The 14,332-nt window shown below is 44.9% G+C and overlaps 1 protein-coding gene across 5 annotated transcripts in view; it reads left to right on the top strand.

Annotated features, from left to right (window-relative positions):
- The window catches only part of LOC140731139 (probable G-protein coupled receptor 82), a 161,621-nt gene that overhangs the window by 43,286 nt on the left and 104,003 nt on the right, over positions 1-14,332 (top strand). The window contains exon 2 of one of the 5 annotated variants that reach the window (XM_073052492.1): positions 2,465-2,850. The exons of the other annotated variants lie outside the window; for them this stretch is intronic. The gene's annotated coding sequence lies outside the window, so the exon portion shown is untranslated. The remainder of the gene's footprint in view (positions 1-2,464; positions 2,851-14,332) is intronic. 5 annotated transcript variants of the gene reach the window in all.

Here is a 14,332-nt window from a genome sequence, read left to right as displayed (position 1 = left end):
ACTGATTGTGGGTGATCAGCCATGATCACAGTGAATGGCGGTGCTGGCTTGAGGGCTGAATGGCCTACTCCTGCACCTATTGTCTATTTATCAGAGGTGCTACCCCTCCCTGGACACCCCACACACCAGTGATACAGAATTAAAATTCAGCAGTGGTGAACTCTGCTAATCTGGCAACTCTTGGTTGGCTGATACTCTGGTTCATGATAACTCCCTCCTCCTTCTCCCCCCCATCTGCCCCCCTAATCCATTTCTCCACCCATTTACAGCTCAGGGCATTGAATTTCAGAGTTCAATTCTAGCATCTTCTGTAAGCAAGTTTATACACTCCCTCCCCTGTGGGCGTGGGTTTCCTCCAAGTGCTCAGGTTTCCTCCCACAATCCAAAGACTTACCGGTTAGTAAGTTAACTGGTCATAGTAAATGATCCCGTGATTAGGCCCGGGTTAAATTGGGGCAGCAGGCCTTGAAGTGGCAGAAGGGCCTGTTCTGTGCAGAATCTCGGAATAAAAATAATAAAGAAGACGGAATCCCAACATAATATACAGAGACATATTCACCTCAGACGGTTGAGGAAGTTTGGCATGAGTCCCCAAATCCTAAGGACTTTCTACAGGGGCACAATTGAGAGCATCCTGACTGGCTGCATCACTGCCTGGTGTGGGAACTGTACTTCCCTCAATCGCAGGACTCTGCAGAAAGTGGTGCAGACAGCCCAGAACATCTGTAGATGTGAACTTCCCACTATCAGGACATTTACAGAGACAGGTGTGTAAAAAGGGCCAGAAGGATCACTGGGGACCCGTGTCACCCCAAACTGTTCCAGCTGCTTCCATCCAGGGAACAGTACCGTAGCGTAAAAGCTAGAACCAACTGGCCCTGGGACAGCTTCTTCTACCAGGCCATCAGAACTGATAAATTCATGCTGTATTTCTGTTATACGTATTGACTGTCCTGTTGTACATAGGACGTATTTATTATAAATGACTATAAATTGACATTGCACATTTAGACGGAGACATAATATAAAGACTTTTACTCCTCGTGTATGTGGGGGATGTAAGAAATAAAGTTAATTCAGTTCAATTCATATATATACTTTGATGTTAAATTTACTTTGAGCCTTTAAGTAACAACGACAACAAAAGCAGACAACAGCAATCCAAGCCCCTTTCCCTCCCTCATAGCCACTCATACAGACAGGCCTCAAACCCCAGAACAGGCCACCTCCAGATCTTGGCCCCGGACTCTGCGTGTGACACAAAGTGGTTATGCTAAATGCAACACCACAGCTGCAGAGGTGTGTACTGGGCACCACTTCGCCAGAGACTTAACGGCACTGGTCAGAGTGCAGAGGAGATTTATGAGGATGTCAGTGGCACTGGAAAAGTGAGATGGGGTGAAAGATTAAATAGGCTGGGGTTCTCTTCTCTTGGGCAAAGGCTGCTGTGGCAATGTGTGTGAAATTATGGCGGAGCAAGGGTTAGAATAACTAGGAAAGTTGTAATTCCTTTGGCAGAGGGGTCAAAAACAGTGTGATATAAAGGGATAAGGTCAAGAGATCCTGCAGATACTGGAAATCCAGAGCAACACACACAAAGGGGGAGCAGAACAAACTAGAAGGTGTTAGGTGAATCCAGGTGGGTGGGGGAGTGCTGATGAAGTAAGAAACTTAGAGTTGCTAGGTGGGAAAGGTAAAAGGCTGAAGAAGAAAGAATCTGATAGGATCATTTTCCCCTTCCGTTCCAGTCCTGGTGAGGGGTCTCATCTTGGAACGTCGATTGTTTATTCATTTCCATAGCTGCTGCCTGACCTGCTGAGTTCCTCCAGTGCTTTGTGTGTGCTGATATAATGGATATCGATTTAAAGCGATGGAGGAGTGGATTAGAGAGGAGATGAGGGAACATTTTGTTCACCAAGAGGACAGTGGGTTAGGAGCTCACTCACTGACAGGGTGCAGGAGATAGAAACACTTGCTGTATTTAAATCACACCAGGACCTGGACTCGAACCATGGCCTGCAGGACTATGGGCTCAATGCTAGGAGAAGGGTTGGGCCAGGGAGCTCACTGTTAACCAGCACAGACAACATGGCTGAGTGGAAGGAGTGAAACGGTAGCACAACGCTTTACAGTACCAGTAACCTAGGGTCAATTCCTGCTGCTGCCTGTAAGGAGTTTGTACGTTCTCCCTGTGACCATGTGGTGCTCTGGTTTCCTCCCACAGTCCGAAGACAGGTGGTCAGGGTTAGGGTCAGTAAGTAGTGGGCGTGCTATGTTGGCACCGAAAGCTGGCGAAACTTGCCGGCTGCCCCCAGCACATCCTCAGATTGTGGTGGTCGCTGGCACAAACACATTTCACTGTTTCGATGTACATGTGACAAAGAAAGATAATCTTTAACCTTCTTATTTCTAAACAACACCCTGTACTAATATTTTTCCCTTTGGTGGAAACGCTCTGATCAAGAATGCTGCCGTTGATACTTTGGGAATTCTCGTTGCCTCCGGAATACTGGATGGGAATTTCTGCCCAGATCCCTGGGCTCAGGCTTCTGTGGGACTCAAAGCAGCTAACTTCTGTCTCAGCAGTGGGAATGCAGCTGCTGAACTATGGCTGACAGAAGACCCCAATTAGCAAAACAAAAGTTGTGAGGTGAACTATGATTTGAGTTGTCTAATTTTATAAATATAAAAGGATGAGATTGGTGGCTCCTTTGAAACCCGAGAGGAAACAGCAACCGGAAACATTTCAAAACAACTTCAGTTTCACTGAGAGAGTTATCAACCCTCCACCAACAGCTTGGACAGCACATCGGATTCCAATAAACTCTCCGTAAAAACGTTTAGTGGAAGGTGAGTGTAAATCTCTGTTCTCCTGATTCAACATCCCAGAATCAATTGCTTCTGGGTATGTGCAAGAACCTGGTTATCTTAGTAAATTAGCATCTGCAAAAGTCTAACAGTATAATATATTTATGTGCACTGGAATATCTCTGTAAAGTAAAAGATAAATCTGCAGATAGAAAGGCAGATTTTCGTTTGTATATTTAGAGTATCTAACCTAGCGACATTTGACTACATTGGTTGCAATTGCTGGCACAGACTGCCTTTTTCCAACTGTTTCTTCAAAGCTTAACCACAGCGTGAGCAGCTCAGACAGAAACGGTTCACCCATGTAACTTATTGCTAATCAGTCTTTAAGCCTCTCAGTGTTCAACAGTTATTTAGCTAAATATAGCAAGTGTTTCTACCTCCTGCACCCTGTAAGATGGAGCAATATGTTCTTTTCAATATCTAAGTGACAAGGTATAGTGGTTGGTGAGTTGCTTTGTAGCATAAGCAAATTCCCTGTGCAATAATTTTTTTAAATGTACACCACGAGACCTTTAAAATTCTGAAAATGCAAACAGAAGTTTAATATCTAGTCCAGAATTGACTTTTAGTGGTGTATTGTCAGAATTTTTAAATATTATTTTAATTTTATTTAAACACGAGAAATTCTGCAGATGCTGGAAACCCAGAGCAAGACACACAAAATGCTGAAGGAACTCAGTAGGTCCGGCAGCATCTATGGAGAGGAATAAACAGCCAATGTTTCAGGCTGAGACCCTTCATCAGGACTTTATTACCATAGACTGTATTTTTCTCCCTACTTAGTCCTTGCAAACCAAATGTTCCACCAGAATTCATCAGAATTGAATATGAAATATGCCATTAAATCTATAAGGAAGACAGGAAGTGTCAGTTAAACTTTGTTGGGTAAGAATATCCTTTGGACAGATGGAAAGAGCATTTGCATTTTCTTGATGTTTCAACTGATATCGTGAAATGTGTAGAGAGGCTGTACTTGACCAGGTTTAATTATAGTTGCTCTCTGTTGCTGGTGGGTGGACACTACCATATGGGTTTGACATTTGAGTTGATTATGACTGGTTCACTGTTAAACTGTTCAATTAGGAGATTTATCAGCAACATGGAAAGAAGTACTAACCTTTTAACTATAAAGCTGTAACTCAAAGTAAAAAAAAATCTATTATCAAACTAAGCATATATTTCTCTCTCTCTATCACTCTGACCCCCTCTCTCTCACTCTCTCTGTATGTATGTATATATAAAATTCAACATACAATGTGTTGTGTGTTCAGAGATGCTCTTTTGCAGATCACATGGTCTTAACACATGGTTACTTAGGTTACTGTAACCTTCCTGTCAGCTTAAACCAGTCTGGCCATTCACCTCTGACCTCTCTCATTCACACCCACAGAACTGTTGCTCATTGCATATTTTTTGTTTGTCACACCATTCTCTGTAAATTCTAGAGACTGTTGTGCATGAAAATCCCAAGAGATCAGCAGTCTCTGAGATTCTGAAACCACCCTGTCTGGCACCAACAATCATTCCATGGTTAAAGTCACCTAGATCACATTTCTTCCCCATTCTGATGTTTGGTCTGAACCTCTTGACCATGTCTGCATGCTTCTATGTATTGAGTTGCTGCCACATGATTGGCTGATTAGATACTTGCATTAACAGCAGGTGTACCTAATGAAGTGGCCACTGAGTGTGTATAACAAACGGATATAGATATATATAAAACAGGGTATGGTTTCTTTGTGGCCACACTACTGAGTTAAATTTACAGAGGGCTGTTTTAATGAGTCAGAGGCAGATGTTCCGAATTCATCGAGCCCACCAGTGTGTGTCAGGGAAGGAAGGAAAGCTGTCATTCTCACTTGGTCTGGCCAACATCCAACTCTAACACACAGCAACACAGATGACACTCAGGAGAGCGCAGATGCTGCGATCTGCCTTTCTCTGCTGCAACGTGGTCGACTCTTAACCGTACTCTGAAATCAAAGATCAAGGATCACCTTTATTCCCCAGTTACTTTTCCATGCATTAGGAATTTGCTGTGGTGTGTTGGTCAGGGTGCTGCATGCATCGCAATCAACATTCAACCTATATAAAGAATAAAGTTAGAGGGTAAAGTACAGAAATGGCATAAAATTCAAAGTCAAATTAAATTAATTATCAAAGTACACACAGGTTACAACTGATCTTTCCACACCCTTGGTTCCTGAGCCTTGCCAGATTAACGTTTTTGTCAGATAATGATTTTGCTGGATTACAAGAGGTCATGAAATAATAATAACAAAAATGAACTGTAGAAGCTTAAAAGGGATTATTAATAGAACAAACATTAAATGTAAAATTATTAATTACTGTGCTTACAAAGAACGTTGCTTTCCTGTTGTCTTTTAAACATTTCATCCAGGCGAAGTTGTTCCATGTGTTTTGATCTCTCCCTGTGTAATTTTTCTTGCATCAAATAAAAATTCATTAGCTCTTGTTTAATCATAAAGATATGTTTCTCTAACCCTTTGATTAATTCACCCAACAACTCAATTAAACTTATCAATTAGTAAATCTTTCGATTTTATTTGTTTCATTATCATGGCTGACATCACTATTTTTTATCAGCATTCAGAACACGGTCTGTAATTTCCCTGTCTGTAAGGTGATGCACAACAGGTGCTTCATTGCAACAATCATCCTCTCACGAAGATTTTTTTCATTAAGACTGCTTGCTATATCTTTGAAAGCACTTTTTTTGCATACGCAAGCAAATCATGGGTAACTACTTTCTCCTTTGTACACGAAATCCTGTAAAATCATCGTCAAGCTTTTCTTCAGGCACTTTATCAAACATCAAGGCACTTATCTTAGAAGTCATAGCTAGGGTTAAATGTATGTAAAATAAGCACAAAATATTGGGACTACCCCCAACAACTGCAAAGTAAATAATTAAAAGTGTGCTTTTGTCAAAAAGAGTCTTGCCATAGCGCTGTGTGCGCTGCACACAGTGGCATCTGGTGGCTGCCCAGTAAACTAGATCATTCAGATTAAAAGGGGTGCCAAACCATCAATTTCTGGAAAATTGGTGGTCAGCCTGTGTATATGTCACCATATACGACCCCGGGATTCATTTTGTGCATATTTACATAAATAGCAGCATATATTTACAATGTAAACTACATTATAAAAAATGGTTTAACTGTCTGACCCAGCACCTGGAATCTCCTGACGAAGGGTCTCAGCCCAAAACATCGACGGTACTTCTCCTTATAGATGCTGCCTGGCCTGCTGTGTTCCACCAGCATTTTGTGTGTGTTGTTTGAATTTCCAGCATCTGCAGATTTCCTCATGTTTGCACCTGGAATCTCAGCAAGTTACGTTCAGAGTTGGTGTGGAAGTGAGCAGTAGGGTCTGGAATTGTTGCAGGAACGGGCTAAAGGATTATTTTGAGAGAGAGCATCAAATTAAGGATCAACTTTCAACTTGCAACAAAACACAGCAACATTCAGCAATTCTAAACAATGATATGATTCGGCACGGTTGTGTAGTGGCTAGCACAACACTTTACAGTACAGTCGACATGAATTGAATTCCCGCCACTGCCTGTGAGGAGTTTGCATGTGTCCCCTGTGACAGCATGTGTTTCCTCCGGGTGCTCTGGTTACCTCTCACAGTCCAAAGACATTCCGGTTGGTAAGTTAATTTGACATAGTGAATTGTCCTGTGATTAGGCTAGTATTAAATTGGGCGGTTGTTGGGGAGTGTGGCTCCTGGGGCTGGAAGGGTTGACTTCACACTGTATCTCAATAAATAATTACATAAGGTTAGCAATAAATGGAATGAAATGTGCATGAATCCCAGCGATGTAAACAGCATTATAAATGGTGCTTTACAGTGTTTACAGTGCAGTGTAATGACAGGGGCAGTAGATGGAGGAAGGTGGTGGAGAGGCTAATGAGAATGGTTTATCAAGTTAACTGCCTGGGGGAGGAAATGTCTAAGATTGTATATGACCCAGCAGGCATCTCAATTCATTGTGCAGTACCCTATGACCTTGCTAGCTGCTTCACGCCAAGAGGTGTAGAGGTGGCTTGATCCAGAAACAGAACATCTTTCAGGCACCAGAATATGAGTCGCTGAGGGAGGAGGTAGACAGCTATATCGAGATGGAGAGTTGGTTGAGAGTTGCAAGCAGATGAATGGTTTCCTGCTGCTTCAGGATTGTGTGCTCCTGTCGACGGACAACTTCCTTCAGCTGAGCATACTCTGCTGGGTCAATTGTTGTTCACCCATCCTCTCAGGAAATGTAGAAGAGACTTGACCCTAAAGCAGATGATTTAACGGTAAATGATATTTTACTAATAAACTGCAAAACATCAAGCCATGGGGCCACAAAGCAAGAGTGAACAGATACTTAACACAAGGTAACTGAAGGCCAGGAGCAGCTGGTTGATAAGACACTTAAGACCATAAGATATAGGAGCAGAAGTAGGCCTTTCAGCCCATCAAGTCTGCTCTGCCAATCAATCATGGGCTGATCCAATTCTTCCAGTCATCCCCACTCCCCTGCCTTCTCCCCATACCATTTGATGCCCTGGCTAATCAAGAACCTATCTATCTCTGTCTTAAATGCACCCCATGACTTGGCCTCCACAACCACTCGTGGCAACAAATTCCATAGATTTTCCCATGCTCTGACTAAAGTAATTACTCTGCACTTCTGTTCTAAATCGACGTCCTTCAATCCTGAAGTTGTGTCCTCTTGTCCTAGAATCCCCTACCATGGGAAATAACTTTGCCATGTCTAAGCTGTTGAGGCATTTTAACATTCAGAGTATTTCTATGAGGTCCCCCCTCATTCTCCTGAACTCCAGGGAATAAAGCCCAAGAGTTGGCAAATGTTCCTCATACAGTAACCCTTTGATTCCTGGAATCATTCTTGTGAATCTTCTCTGAACCCTCTCAACGTCGGTATATCCTTTCTAAAATAAGGAGCCCAAAACTACACACAATGGTCCAAGTGTGGTGTCACGAGTGCCTTATAGAGCCTGGTTGAGGCTGGCTGGTCCAATGAGTGAACAGGGACTGTGGATGAGAGCTGGGTTTAAATAGGTTGCAGGTCATGGATTGGAAATGAGTGGCAGGAGACTGGGAGGTGCCTGCCTGTGCAGGCCTGACACATTCCATTATGTGGGGAGACTGGCAGGTCTGATGTTTGTGAGGCTGCTCCATCACCCTACACATTGCAGGCAGCTGCTTATCAATGTGAGAACCCACCCACCCTCCCCTACCAGCTCCTGACTGATGTTAAATGTGTCTATCATTTTAAAAGAGAGTTAGTTAGATTTGACAGCTTTACTGGGGGTTTCCTGCCCCTTTTTCCCCAGCACACTATCACTGCTTTTCTTTTAGCATTTCAGATGAAACTCTGATGGAATCAAGGCCCCGATTTCCTTTCCCCACCTCTAATCAAATCACCATCAGTGACACCTTTTCTTTTGCTAGAAGATGCTTTTGAGGTGAAAGGCTTTGGGTTATTATTGTGAGTTTTGTGGCTGCTGATGTGGTGATAACTCATTGCAGTCAGAGACAGAAAGTAGATAACAGCAGATTGGACACATTAGTACTGGAATGGGGTCGCACAGCCTGAGCTAAAATTTTAAACTTGCAGGAAAAACCAAATAAGATTTGGGTAATTACAGACTTGCAAATTTGTTATGCTTGCATTCTTTAAAGAGATGAGTTTTATTTGTCTCATGTACGTCAGAACATTGAAACATACAGTGAAATGTGTCATTTGTGTCAACAACCAACACAGTCCGAGAATGTGCTGGGGCAGCCTGCAAGTGCTCCCACATTTCCAGAACCATCATATCATGCCCATTACTTACTAATCAAAGACATACCTAACCTGTACCTCTTTGGAATCTGGGAGGAAACCAGAGCACATGGAGGAAACCATACCATCCTGGGAGAACATACAGGTTTTTATAGACAGTGGCAGGAATTGAACCCCAGTTGCTGGTGCTATGATAGCATTACACCAGCCGCTAGGCTGCTTTGCCACCAGACAATGGTCCTGCCGTGATGTTTTTTTCAGACACAGCGTGCCAATGCGTTGGCAAATGGCAGTTTCCTCTGAGTCACAAAGTTGTAGTTTCCAGTCCCACCTGAGGCATGAGTGGCAGATACACCAGAACTGAGCAGAGAAAGCTCAAATGTCAAAGTTCAAAGTACGTTTATTATCAAAACATATATGTGTCACCATATGCAACCCTGAGATTCATTTTCTTGTGGGCATTAACAGTAAATATAACAAACATAATAGAATCACAATAGAAAGACCGCACCCAACATGATGGACAAACAACCAATTTGCTAAAGACAACAAACTGTGCAAATACAGAAAAATGAAAAAGAAATAATATTAATTATAATAATAAATTAGCATTAAATATTGAGAATATGAGATGAAAAGTCCGTAAGTTGTGGGAGCAGTTCAGTGAAGAGGTGAGTGAAGTTGAGAGAAGTTATCCCTCTGGTTCAAGAGCCTGATGGTTGAAGGGTAATAACTGCTCCTCAACCTGGTGGTGTGGGTGTGTGTAGCTCAGCAACAAGCTTTCTGCAGGAACCTAACGCTGTGGCTGCCTGATCTCCAGACAGTATTGTGAAGAAGTGCTCAGTGAGCATCCTGGAGCGTGTCTCCAGCTGCAGTGTGTGAGCACCTTCATCAGAAGGACGTCGGTGATTCACGAAGGTAGTACCAAAGGCGTTACTCATCACCTTCTCAAAGGCGTTACCGATGGGTGCTGAGCTTGCCTGCCGCACCTAGAACACCGAAATGAATACAAACCAGGGTAGATAATTATTTCCATATTGATTCCTGTGGGGGCTCTCTGTGTGGGAGCAATTGGTAAACTGGTTTACCAACAAACACTTTCATCATTGGTGTTTAAATTTATAGTGAGCAGACTTGTACCAGGCCAGGCACTTTGACTCATGCATTTGCCTTCTGACCTTCAGTTACAGCATTTTACATTCACCTTAACGTTGGTCAGCAAAGCTGATGACTTTCATTAAATCTTTAATGTAAACTTGTCCACAGCACACTGATCTGTTCCAAGAGTCAAATGAATTCCTTTTTAAATATAAACTCAAACTTGTAGAATAGCCTTTAATTATTGGAGCCAATAAAGACATGTTATGTTGGCACCAGAGGTATGGAGACACTTCTGTGCACCACAGTTCCCAAGGAGACATTGGATTGCGCATAATTAGGCACTCGGTAAGGACCAAGAAAAATAAGTTAGGTTTAAGTGGAGCGACCATTGTGGGAGTGGGCCAGTATTAGAGTGCGGAGTTGAGGCTTTGGTGAGGAGAGCTGTAGCCCGTAGGTATTCTTTCTCTCTTAATGCACATTTAGAGCAGTTGGTTATACCAGAGAGGATAGTGGAATGATCATCTCATGGGATGTGTCAAGTACTCCAATGTCCCTGAGGAGAGAGCATCCAGATGCAGCTTCTAACGCTGCGTTAAGGAGTTGGAGATGGAACTGAATGAATTCCAGATCATTCGAGAGGCTGAGGGGGTGATAGAGAGGATATACTGGGAGGCAGTTACACCCAAGGTGCAGGACACAGGAAACTGGGTGAGGGTCAGGAAGTAGAAAGGGGTTAAAGAGCCAGTGCAGAATACCCCTGTGGCCACCCCCCTCAACAACAGGTATATCACTTTGGATACTGTTGGGGAGGGAGCATGACCTAACAGAGGAAAGTCTCAATAGTTGGGTCTCTGGCACTGAGTCTGATTCTGTGACTCAGAAGGGAAGGGGGAGAAGAGGCGAGCTGTGGTGATAGGGGAAAAGAAAGGAGGCTCTGTGGGCGAGAATAAGATTCCCAGAGATTTGTTTCCCTCCCCCCCCCCCCCGAGATATCAGGATATCTCAGATCGAGCCCTCAGCATTCTCAAGTGGGAGAGTGATGAGACAGAGGTTGTTGTCCACTTTGGTACTAATGACATTGGTAGGACAAGTGATGAGGTCCTGCAAAGTGAGTTCAGGGAGTTCGGTGCTAAATTAAAGGACAGCCAGCACCTCCAGGGTTGTGATCTCAGGATTGCTACCCGTGCCACATGCTAGTGAGGCCAGAAATAAGAAGATTATACAGTTTAACATGTGGTTAAGGAGTTGATGCAAAAGGGAGGGCTTCAGATGTTTGGATCATTGGGCTCTCTTCCAGAAGGGACAATTTACACCTGAACTGGAAGGGGACTAATAACCTAGCAGGATATTAGATCTGCACGGGGGCAGGGGACAGGGGGGATTAAACTAGAGTTGCTGGGGGATGGGAACCAGAGCACTGGAACAGATAGTGGAGAGGTCGTTAAGCCCATCAACAAAGTCAAAAGGTTGAACATTGTGGGACTAATGTTTTGAGCTGTGTATATTTCAAAGCAAGGAGTATTGTAGAAAAGGTGGATGTTTAAGGCATGGATCAGCATGCAGAATTATGACATTGCATCCATTAGTGAAACTTGGTAGCAGGAGAGACAGGCCTGGCAGCTCAGTGTTCTGGGGTTCTGTTGTTTTGGATATGATAGAGTGGGAAGGATTGGATTGAAGATGATAATCTGTGTTGAGTTAGCCTCCACTCGGTGCATTTTCCTGCTGAACTTGCTCTTTTGAATTGTTTTCTGAGAAAATTGACATTCTTTGTTTTGCAACCAACTGCTTCCTGGCACAGGCTGGTTAAGGTAGACAATTAGAGCTTTTGTAAACCAACAAACAATGAGAAGACTTGTATTAACCATTTCTATTCTGTGGGTGTGAGTGAACCTGCAATCAGCACTAAAACAAGAGAAAATCTGCAGATGCTGGAAATCGGAAATACATTTTGTGTGTGTTATGCCAATCAGCACTACATGCTTGATGTAATCTGTCCAATCGGGTGGTTCTGAGTAATCTTATTTGTACCAACATTCAGAATACTACAGTCAAAATGTATAACCATAGCGATGGTCTCCTTCTCGGGGAGTCCAATACCTTTGGCATTACAGTCATGAGCAGTTACTCTCCACATTGTCTAAATATCACGGCAGCCAGGTGGATAGCACGATATTATTACAGCTCGGGGCGTCGGAAAGCTGCCAACACGGCAAGCCCACAATGTTCGGCACATCAACACAACAACAACAAATGAGCCCCTTTTCCACCCACCCACAAACACAAACACAGTCCTCTATCCCAGGGCAGACCCCCTCTGGGATTAAAAAGAAGCTGTTTTTGGTTTTATTTAAATGCCCTATGCAATACAATTGACACGACCATGTAAGCTGAGTGGTGTAGATAGACAGATAATTCATTGATCCCAAAGGAAATTACAGTGTCACAGTAGCCTTACAAGTGCATAGATATAAATATTAGAAGAGAAGTAGAAAGAATAAAAAATAAGTTACCATAAAGCATCTAACAGGAGTGGGCGGGGGGGGGGGGTCATCACTTCCCTGGCTATGGGTTGACTTATTATAGAGGGTAAGAAATACCTCATATAGCGTCTTTGGAGCAGTGCAGTTGTCTTAGTCTGTTACTAGAAGTGCTCCTCTGTTCAGCCAAGGTGGCATGCAGAGGGTGAGAAACATTGTCCGGAATTGCCAGGATTTTCCGCAGGGTCCTTTGTTCTACCACAGCCTCCAGTGTGTCCAGTTTGACTCCTATAACAGAACCAGCCTTTCTAATCAGTTTATTGAGCCTGTTGGCATCATCCATGTTGATGTCGTTGCCCCAGCACACCACCAAATAGAGGATTGTACTAGCGAAAACAGACTGGTAGAATGTGTGAAGGAGAGGCCTGCATACTCCAAGGGACCTCGGTCTCCTCAGAAAGTAGAGGCCCTTCCTGTACACAGCCTCTGTGTTGGTACTCCGCTCAAGTCTGTCATCCAGGTTCACCCCAGGTACTTGTAGGTCCTCACCATGTCCACATCCTTACCATCAATAGTAACAGACAGCAGTGCAGGCTTAGTCTTCCTAAAGTCCATCACCATCTCCTTTGTCTGACTGATGTTGAGATACAGATGATTCAGCTTGCACCATGTGACAGAGTCCTCCACCAGGGCCCTGTATTCATCCTCCTTTATCGACCTGACTACTATAGAGTCATCAGAGTATGTCTGCAGATGACGTGGCTCAATGTTGTATTTAAAGTATGAGGTATACAGGGTAAACAGGAAAGGAGCCAACACAGTCCCCTGTGGGGCGCCAGTACACAGCCATGTGTGACACAGTCCCCTGTGGGGCGCCAGTACACAGCCATGTCTGACACAGTCTCTGTGGGGCGCCAGTACACAGCCATGTGTGACACAGTCCCTGTGGGGCACAGGTACACAGCCATGTGTGACACAGTCCCTGTGGGGCACCAGTACACAGCCATGTCTGACACAGTCCCTGTGGGGCGCCAGTACACAGCCATGTGTGACACAGTCCCTGTGGGGCGCCAGTACACAGCCATGTGTGACACAGTCCCTGTGGGGCGCCAGTACACAGCCATGTCTGACACAGTCCCTGTGGGGCGCCAGTACACAGCCATGTGTGACACAGTCCCTGTGGGGCACAGGTACACAGCCATGTGTGACACAGTCCCCTGTGGGGCGCCAGTACACAGCCATGTCTGACACAGTCCCTGTGGGGCGCCAGTACACAGCCATGTGTGACACAGTCCCTGTGGGGCACAGGTACACAGCCATGTGTGACACAGTCCCCTGTGGGGCGCCAGTACACAGCCATGTATGACACAGTCCCTGTGGGGCGCCAGTACACAGCCATGTATGACACAGTCCCTGTGGGGCGCCAGTACACAGCCATGTGTGACACAGTCCCTGTGGGGCACAGGTACACAGCCATGTGTGACACAGTCCCCTGTGGGGCGCCAGTACACAGCCATGTATGACACAGTCCCTGTGGGGCGCCAGTACACAGCCATGTGTGACACAGTCCCTGTGGGGCACAGGTACACAGCCATGTGTGACACAGTCCCCTGTGGGGCGCCAGTACACAGCCATGTCTGACACAGTCCCTGTGGGGCGCCAGTACACAGCCATGTCTGACACAGTCCCTGTGGGGCACCAGTACACAGCCATGTCTGACACAGTCCCTGTGGGGCACCAGTACACAGCCATGTGTGACACAGTCCCTGTGGGGCACAGGTACACAGCCATGTGTGACACAGTCCCTGTGGGGCGCCAGTACACAGCCATGTCTGACACAGTCCCCTGTGGGGCGCCAGTACACAGCCATGTATGACACAGTCCCTGTGGGGCGCCAGTACACAGCCATGTCTGACACAGTCCCTGTGGGGCACCAGTACACAGCCATGTCTGACACAGTCCCTGTGGGGCACAGGTACACAGCCATGTGTGACACAGTCCCTGGGGGCGCCAGTACACAGCCATGTCTGACACAGTCCCTGTGGGGCACAGGTACACA

The sequence above is a fragment of the Hemitrygon akajei genome, chromosome 7 (assembly GCF_048418815.1).
Source record: "Hemitrygon akajei chromosome 7, sHemAka1.3, whole genome shotgun sequence".
In the NCBI taxonomy this organism is placed as follows: Eukaryota; Metazoa; Chordata; class Chondrichthyes; order Myliobatiformes; family Dasyatidae; genus Hemitrygon; species Hemitrygon akajei.
The sequence above is the reverse complement of the archived record's forward strand: the minus strand, read 5'-3'. Positions and strand labels throughout refer to the sequence as shown.